Genomic DNA, 9,585 nt, shown 5'->3' with positions numbered 1-9,585 from the left:
GCCCCCGCCGGCTGACCCGGGGGCGGGGCCCGTGGCAGAGGTGGGGAGGAGACCGAGGCTCGCCGGGTGCCCCCGCACCCACGTCTCCTCCACACCCCCATCCCCGACATCCTCCCACCTTCCCCCAACAAGAGGACTCTGGGAGAGGCCCCGGAATGGTCCTCTTGGCAGGAAACCCTAGACTGAAACTTTTCAGGTGGAAGAAACCTGGAAGATCATGTGGGTTAACGGCATTCATTCATTTATTTGTTCACTAAATTACTATTCTGTGCCCTCCTTTGCGCCAAGCCCTGGGGATGCAAGGGTCAAAGACACACAGCCACTGTATTCCTGGAGCCTGCAATCTAGAATCTGGCAGGGAAACAAACCAAATAAGCCAACAAACATAATTATATACGCATTTATTTATATTTATATACACACATATATACACCACACACATATGTACATACCTGTGTGTGATTACAAACTGTGCTCTGATAAAGGGATCTAGCACAGGGGGCAATGATAAGGAGGACAGAGGACCAATTTAGATGGGCCAGGGCCTCCTTAAGCAGGTGACCTGTAAACCGCATGCCATTAAGGATAAGAAGAGACGACAAAGGTCAGAGGGTGTGATTCAACCAGGATTAGGCAACAACGGGTGGCAGAGACAGGAGAAAGACCTTGGTATCCTGCCTTCCAAGCCCAGTGGGATTTCCACACCATTCCTCCCCCTGCTCCCGCCCCCTGCACTGCTGCCTTCCTGATGGGTTCCAGAAATTGTTGAGGTCAGTGGGAGGGAAGTGGATGCAAGGGCAGGCATGGTGACATCGACAAATTTGGCAAAACTTTCTGGCTCCAGCCCTAAGGCTGGCCCAGCTGGAGAAGGGAAAGAAATGTTGCCAACAGTCAAGGGAGCTCTCTCTCCTGCTGGGAGGGGTTGGGGAGGGAAGCAGGTGAGGCAGTGCTCTTGTTTTCTTCCCTGCAGCCTGTGCTTAGGCCCAAGAGGCTAGCTAAACTGACCCCGGAGTCAGGCACTGTCTCCCTCTGATGGACACATCTGGGCCCCAGCGTGGAGAGCATAGACGGATGGGCTCATCATGCACAATGAATTGGAGGGGTCATCATCATCCTTCCAAAAAGCCGAGAGGTGGGTTGATTTATCCCTAAACAGAACTGTAATCCCAACACATAATCCTGGTTTCATTCAGAAACCCCAGATGTGGACTTTCTCTTATATGGATACATCCTGAGGGCCAGAACCTATGGCCTGCTCCCTTTCTGTCTCCTTGCCCACAATTCAGCTCCTTCTTGGGGCCTGGCCCACCAAGGGTCTGAATAAACAAGTGTCTGATAGAATGGCATTAGGCTCCCACCTGTGATTAGCTCCCCACCTGTGAGTACTGGGCAAGACCAGCAGGCTACCTTGCAGAAGTCCCTTCCAGGCCAGGGCAGTTCATATGTCTCTAAGTCTGGGTCTGTACATGCAAAGTGAAGAATTATGAAGCCTCATCAAAAGTCATTGTGAGGGGCGCCTGGGTGGCTCAGTGGGTTAAGCCGCTGCCTTCGGCTCAGGTCATGATCCCAGGTCCTGGGTTCAAGCCCCGCGTCGGGCTTTCTGCTCAGCAGGGAGCCTGCTTCCTCCTCTCTCTCTGCCTGCCTCTCTGCCTACTTGTGATTTCTCTCTGTCAAATAAATAAATAAAATCTTTAAAAAAAAAAAGTCATTGTGAACACACCTTTCTGCAGGTAAGGCATTATATTGGGAAATTAACACAGTCTCTGTCATCTGAAACAGGAAATGCAGGCTCAGGCCTGAGCCTGCTGAGAATACAGGATGATCCAAGCCTTCATCTCCAGCCACATACACACACTGACAAGATTAGATAATCATCCAAGATGCATTTTATGAAATACATGGAGCCAGGACAAGGCTGGGGATAAGGAGCGAAGGTGGGTGTTTTAGAGGTCTCATGTGGGCTCAGGAAGTCCTCCTCTCCTCCCCTGGACTGTTCTGGAAGACTTCCAACATCTGCTCTGAATCTGCTTTTATTTTTTATTTATTTATTTATTTTATTTTTTATTTTCTAAGTAATCTTTACTTAGATTACTGCCCCCAATGCAGGGGGCAGGGCTTGAATTTACAACCCTAAGATCGAGAGTCTCGTGCTCCTCTCACTGAGCCAGCCAGGTGCCCCAAAATCTGCCTAGTGACATCTCCGCTTCATGGAAATCTGTCCCAGACAGACTGATGCCTCAGTATTCACCTCCTCCTGATCTTACATCTTATATCACCTACTTGTCTTTCCCTGAATCCATCATTTGTCATTCCCTGAATCCACACCCTTGAGATTTTGACCTGCCGTGCCTTCTGCCTGGAGTGTCATTCATCCTCTGTTCCCCCAAAGACTCAGATCAGATGCACTCTCTTCAAGAAAGCTCTTCTTGGACCCTCCCACCCCAGCATGGGCTTACGCATGACGCCCCTTTTGCCCGCTCTAGGTCTTGTCCGTAAGTCTATCTTTCAATGCAGTGCTTCATGCTCTGTGTGTGTGTGTGTGTGTGTGTGTGTGTGTATTTGTTTACATGTCTATTTCAAGAGCCTAGAGTCTAGAAGACTTTACTCTCTTCCTGAAGAGTAGGGAGTATAATTTAATTGATTCATCTTTTTTTTTTTTAAAGATTTTATTCATTTCATTTGACAGACAGAGATCACAAGTAGGCAGAGAGGCAGGCAGAGAGGGAGGAAGAAGCAGGCTCCCTGCCGAGCAGAGAGCCCGATGCGGGGCTCCATCCCAGGACCCTGGGATCATGACCTGAGCCGAAAGCAGAGGCTTTAACCCACTGAGCCACCCAGGCGCCCCAAATTGATTCATCTTTGAATCTCCAGTGTCTGGCATGGTACCAGATACATACTAAATACCGACAAATGTTCTTTGAAATGTCCCAACGCCAAAGCCCCTGCTTAGTGATGCCAAGCCTATCTCTTCCACCTTCTCAGATGCCATTCCTCCCCTGTCACCACGGACCAGCCACACTGTTCCTCAGATGGACCAAGCTTGTTCCCACCCCAGGGCCTTTGCTCATGCTCCCTCTTAGAACACTCTTCCCTCAGTTCTTTGAACAGATAGCAGCTTCTCATCCATTGGGTCGGAGCTCAAAGGCCAGCCCCTCTGTGATGGGAATAGCCTGTATCCTGAGCTGACTGGCGATTACATAGCTTAGCCCAGGAGCCCCCCACCGGGGAACACTGCCTCGCAGAAGACATGCGGCCAAGACTGGAGACATTTCTGATGGTCACAAAAGGGAGGGAGAAGTGTGCTACTGACATCTGGTAAGTAGAGGCCAGGGGATACTGCGAAACATCCTGCACTGAACAGGACAGCCCCACCCCAAAGAATTTTCCAGCCCCAAATGTCAATAGTTCAGAGATGGAGAAGCCATGGCTTACGCAAATGGGAAAATTCACCAGACAGCGCCCTAAAAATGTGTGCACTTACCATATGTAAGCTATCCATCCAATTAAAGAAAAATTGCGACCCTCTCTGAGTGGCCCCGTTGACCCCTCCATCCTGCTCACTTCCTTCATCACGCCTTCACACTGACATTATTCTGTGATCTCCTCTGTCCCCCAGCTGGAATATAAGCCCCGTGAAGGCAGGGAAGGGTCTGTCTGTCTTTGCACCACGGTATTCTCAGTGGGGTGCACAATGCCTGGCTCAAAGTAGGTGACGAGCATCTGGTGAGTGAAGGAGTGAATGAGAGAAACAAAGAATGAATGAATGATAATTTGGTTATTGCCGCTGAACCTGTGACCATCCGAAGACGAGCGTCCTGACCAAGTGGGCTGCGTCCCTGCAGGACGGATGTGCGGAAGCCACTCCCCACTCGAGAGGGTCGCTAGGGAACAGAGAGTTGGGACAAGCCTGGTGACTGCCTGTGTTTCCTACTATGAGGGAAGGCTGCAGGAGAGCCAAGTCTGAGGAAACCCTCTTTGCCCATGACCTCCTCCCCACACCTCGAGCAGTTGGGGTGCACTGCCAAGGCTAAGGTTTGCCTCTGTGACTCTCCTGGGAGAGAACCCATTAATCCCCTGGGTCAGACAATGGGCAACATGTCATTTGGGCCTGTGATGGGGGTTTTTATTTTTTATCTTGTTTTATTTTATTTTATTTTTTTGATGGGGGTTTTAGAGTTTAACTCATGAAGAGCAAGCCTCCCCACAGGTTCCTGGGGTTCTCAACTCTGCCCGTTTTCCACTTGCCATCTCGGTTTGCCTGTCCCTGGTGTCTGAATCCTGTCTTCCCAACTGGCCTGGGACTTTCCATTAGGATTGAGAGCCTGCCTTCGTCTTGCATCATACCTCAGGCTTGAGGCCTGGTGCTTGGCTGGTGGTCAGGAAATCAGGGGATTAATGGTGGTGATGGTGATGATGACGATGATGGCGATGAGTGGTCATGAAGGAGCGGAGATGGTTGGCGCTGTCTGAATGTTAGAGAAAAGAGACATCTTGTTGGATGGGGGTGGGGAAGTGAATTCAGTGTAGAAAAGACAGCCGGACACAGGAGTGGTGGCTAGGATTTTCTGTCCCAGCTTCAGCCCAGCCTCATATCTGCTGCCCCCACACTGATTCCGCCCTCCCACCATAGACCTCCCACCAACGTGCTGTGCTCTACATTCTGGAACCCCGGTTTGTGTGGAAACAAGTCCCACCCTACCCCACCCCCACCTCCTATGTCCTCTGCCTCCTCACACCCTGCCCTGTCCCAACCGAATATGACCCCTATCTTCTATTTCCTTCCTCCCTCTGGCTGCCCTGCCTTCTGGAGGGGGAACCTACAGCAAGCGTGGCCCATTGGTACTTTCAGCTCAGCTGTTCTCAAACTTCAGGGATTCTAAGAACCCCTCGGGGGAGACTGTGAAAATACAGAATCCTGGGCCTCTCCCCAAAAGATTCCAATTTCATAGGTCTGGCCAGGGCCTAGGAATCTGCATTTAGCACGGGTAACTCTGAACCCTGCCTTGGCCTCAGTTCTGACCTCACTTCCGAGGCCTTCAGTTCAATAGAACAACCTCCTCACATGGTCCCAGCCTGGATCCCCCTGGAACTTGTTGCCCTCTGAAAATCTCAGGTGTCCTTCCCTTTGACCCCTCAGCCCCACATCCTGTACTCCTTTAACTCTAGCCCCTCAAACCGTGTGTTTTCTCCCAGCCCCTCCGCTTCTCCTGCCCACATTTCCTTCCCAGTGAGAACCTGGGTTCAGTCCCTTGAACCACTCACCAGCTGAGGAAGGAAGCTGAGGAACCACTCGCCCCCCCCACCCAGGCCCTCCATCTTTGGCCTGCCAGTCTCCAGCCTGCCTGGACCAGCCTGACAGCCCATGAACTGCTCCACCCTCACGGACAGGACTGGAGACAAATGGCCATCCCATGTGAATGAGGGTCTCTACCATTGGAGCTGGGAACCCCCTGACACAAATGCTTGACACAGCTTTGACTTTGCTGGGATGCCTGTTCATGACCCCCAGTTGCCATTGGAAACCTCAGGCCCACCTCCAGTTCTCTTGCTTCTAGCCAACATCCTTCTCAGAGGAAATAAGTTCTGTGCCTGCCCACCCCCTCTACAAATTTTGCTGTTTCCATATGCATTTTTAAAAATAATTTATTTATTTGATATTTATTTATTTATTTATTTTAAAATAATTTATTTATTTGTGAGAGAAGGAGAGAGAGCACAAGTTGGGGGAGCAGCAGAGGGAGAGGGGAAGCAGGCTCCCTGCTGAGCAGGGAGCCCGATTCAAGACTCGATCCCAGGATCCTGAGATCATGACCTGAGCCGAAGGCAGAGGCTTAACCCACTGAGCCACCCAGGTGCCCTCCATATGTATTTTTAAAGGACATGCTATTAGCCTTGTTCATACCTTCAAGGGGTGTTCCTCCTGACCACTGCTTTTCCTCAACCTATGAGCAAATGTGAGTGTCTCATTGCCTTAAAAAAACTCCCTTGACTTTGGGTCCCTTTCTGGATTCTGTTCTGCCATTTATCATGACACGACTGAGCTTCCTGAAAGTTGTTCTCCATGGGTTTAATAGATTGCATTTCAGTTCTCAGTTCTCCCCCCACCCCAGTTCTTAATTCTTCATCTCTCCCTGTAAACACATCCTTTGTCATGTGACTATGCACATTTCAATAAAGATGAAATGTATTTCCCCACACCATTGACATTGGGCTTGGTCTTATGATTTGTTTCGGCCAGTGGAATGTTAGCAGACAATATAAGCAGAGGTCTTAAATATGTGATGGTGATTGAATCTGGTCTCTTTATGCCTTTTGCCAGGAGACCATCCCTCTGGCAGTTGCTGGTCTAAGGAGGTTGGAAAACACATGGAGCCCGCTTGACCCCACTCACAGCTTAGAAGCCAGCCTAGTAGACCCCAGCCTAGATCAGCTGAAACTCCACCTACCCACGGATGCATGAGAGAGTAATGCTTGTTGTATGCTTCTCAGTTTTGGATTTGCTCGTTATGCAGCATGATTGCAACACTAGCTGGCGGAGCCAGAGGGAAGCAAAAAGGTTAGTAACAGCACTGGAAACACGATGCTTGGAGCTACTTGGAAAAGAGCAGTTTAGATCTGTGCATGGCAGAGTGCAGCAAAATGAACTGAGTGAATGAAAGTGTTAAGGACATAAAATTAAACCATACAAAATTAGAGGAAATTTAAATGTGTGTTCAATGTCTGGATAGTGGAAGACTTTCTACGGCAAAAAGCAATTGAAGAGTTTTTCTAATATTTTTTAGTAGGCATCTACTACTCTTAGACGAAAAGCAACTGAAGATCTAACAAGGGAAACAATTACCCTTTAGGTACTTAAAAAAAATTTAAGCCTTTCATATATTAAAAGAAAAACCATGGGACGCCTGGGTGGCTCAGTGGGTTAAGCGTCTGTCTTCAGCTCAGGTCATGATTCCAGGGCCCTGGGATCCAGCCCCACACATGGGCTCCCTGCTCCAAGGGGAGCCTGCTTCTCCCTCTGCCTGCCGTTCCCTCTGTTTGTGCTCATGCTCATGCTCTCTCTCTCTCCCTGCAAAATCTTTAAAAGAAAAGAAAAGAAAAACCATGCACGCACAAAAGAAAAAGCCCAAAACAAAAAAACATGGAAAATATTTGCCTCAAATTTATCACAGAGTTAAGCTACCTATCAAATAATAAAGACCTTTATAATATAAAGACCTTAATAAATAAGAGAACACTAAGAGCCCAATTAACAAAGAGATAAATGGGTACATGAAAAAATGTTAAACTCTTAACATCTAAGAGTTAAATTAAATTTCTTAAATTAAAGACATCTCAGGGCACCTGGGTGGCTCAGTTGGTTAAGCAGCTGCCTTTGGCTCAGGTCATGATCCCAGAGTCCCAGAATCAGAATCGAGCCCCAAACCGGGGCTCCCTGGTCCATGGGGATCCTGCTTTTCGCTGTCTGCCCCACCCCCCTGCCTGTGCGCAGGCGTGCTCTCTCTCTCTCCGTCAAATAAATAGAATCTTAAAAAAAAAAAAATCTAGAAAATGTCAGCTACTCTTTCTCGTCACTCCCTCTCAAATAAATAAATCTTAAAAATAATTTTAAAAAAGGGGAGGTTCCTGGGTGACTCAGTCGTTTAAGTGTCTGCCTTCAGCTCAGGTCATGCTCCTAAGGTCCTAGGATGGAGCCCCTCATCAGGCTCCCTGCTCAGTGGTGAGCTTGCTTCATCCTCTGCCCCTCCCCCATGCTTGTGCACATGCTCTTTCTGTTTGTCTGAAATAAATAAATAAAATATTTTTTTTAATAGAGAAGATTAAAACTAATAAAATCTGGGGGCATGATTTTGGCTCAGATCATGATCTCAGGGTCATGAGATCAAGTCCCACCTCAGGCTTGCACTGAGCATGGAGCTTGCTTGGGATTCTCTCTCACTCTCTCTCTCTGCCCCTTCTCCACAACAAAACAAAACAAAACAAACTAATAAAATCTGAACGTTGAAAAGACTATGGGAAGATGGGTATTCATACACCACTTGTGGTGATATCCTGAGATCAAGAGTTGGATGCTTAACCAACTGAGCCATCTAGGTGCCCCTAGATTTTTTTTTTTTTTAATTAATACAGCGGTGGGGTGCCTAGTTGGCTCAGTCACAGGGCATTCTGGAGCTCAGGGTCAAGAGTTTAAGCCTCACATTGGGCGTAGAGCCTACTTAAAAAAACAAGACAAAACACGTGCAGGCAAAGCAACACAGGTGTGGCTGATCCTGACTGTTGATTAATGCCCATTCACCACGCCCCCTTTTCCCTTGTTAACCCGGGTTTTGCCAGCTCTGCTAGAATTGCCATAGCTTTTTTTTTTTAATTTTATTTATTTATTTGACAGACAGAGATCACAAGTAGGCAGAGAGACAGAGAGAGAGAGGAGGAAGCAGGCTCCCTGCTGAGCAGAGAGCCCAATGCGGGGCTCCATCCCAGAACCCTGAGATCATGACCTGAACTGAAGGCAGAGGCTTTAACCCACTGAGCTGCCCGGCACCCCGAATTGCCATAGCCTCTGAATGAGCCCCTCCCCAGCTCTGGTGGGTGCATCTTGACTAGTCCAAGCCAATTGGTACATTCTTTGCCCTGCCATATAATTGGTTAGACCCAGGGATGGGATGAAATTCCTGCCATTAGGTAATAATAACAACAAGTATTTATATAGCACAAATCATATGCCAGGCACTGCTCTAAGTGCTTTATGCAGAAAAACTCTCAGCTCCCCACAATAGCCTTGTAAGTCAAATAGTTATAATTCCCATTGCACAGATTAAAACATTGAGGCACTGAGAGATCAATTGCTCCACGACGCATAGCTGTGAGGTGGGGTAGGAAATAGGCTGCAGACCTTCCAGGAAGGTTTTCCTAGTTGTTGAAGAGGAATACAATAGCACTGTGCTCTTTTCTTGTCCAGGATGCTGTCATCTGCCTGTGATGCCTGGAACTGCAGCAGCCACTTTAGGATTAGGAGGATACTGTAACATGCTAGAGATGGCAGAGCAAAAGTGAGGATGGAACCCAGGTCCTTGAGGACATAACCAAGTCCCTGAATTAACCAGTCCAGATTACCTTGCCCCTGGACTTCTCATTACGTGAAATAAAAATAGTCCTTATTGTTTAAGCCACATTTAGTCGTTTTGTTCTGTTTTGATACCTGCAGCCGAAAACATTCAAGCTAACACTGTGGGTGTCCATTTTAACATAAAGTGGGAGGAAAACAGGATACAAGCATGGATAAATTTTGTATCATTGGTAAGATTGCTGTAAACAAAATGCACAGAAGAAAATCTAAGATGCTACCAGTGAAGATTGTTGACTGATGAACTTATGGGGTATCATTTGTTGTCTTTTTCTTTCTTTTTTTTTTTTTAAGATTTTATTTATTTATTTGAGACAGAGAGAGAGAGAACATGAGCATGGGGAGAGGGACAGAGGGAGAGGAAGGCCGAGAAGCAGGGAGCCCGATGTGGGGCTTGATCCCAGAACCCAGATCCCCAGATCATGACCTGGGCCAAAGGTAGATGTTTAGCAACTGAGCCGCGC

General features: G+C 48.0%; 1 long non-coding RNA gene across 2 annotated transcripts; it reads left to right on the top strand.

The window, feature by feature from the left end:
- The first annotated feature begins 658 nt into the window (after window positions 1-658).
- Window positions 659-9,155, top strand: LOC125095090 (uncharacterized). Of its 2 annotated transcripts, XR_007125782.1 has the most exons (4): window positions 659-770; window positions 971-1,132; window positions 3,938-4,032; window positions 8,957-9,155. It is a non-coding gene; the product is annotated as an uncharacterized LOC125095090 (long non-coding RNA). The 2 variants fall into 2 exon arrangements; XR_007125783.1 differs by lacking the exon at window positions 3,938-4,032.
- Window positions 9,156-9,585: the final 430 nt, after the last annotated feature.

Source organism: Lutra lutra, chromosome 3 (assembly GCF_902655055.1).
Source record: "Lutra lutra chromosome 3, mLutLut1.2, whole genome shotgun sequence".
Lineage (NCBI taxonomy): Eukaryota > Metazoa > Chordata > Mammalia > Carnivora > Mustelidae > Lutra > Lutra lutra.
The sequence above is the reverse complement of the archived record's forward strand: the minus strand, read 5'-3'. Positions and strand labels throughout refer to the sequence as shown.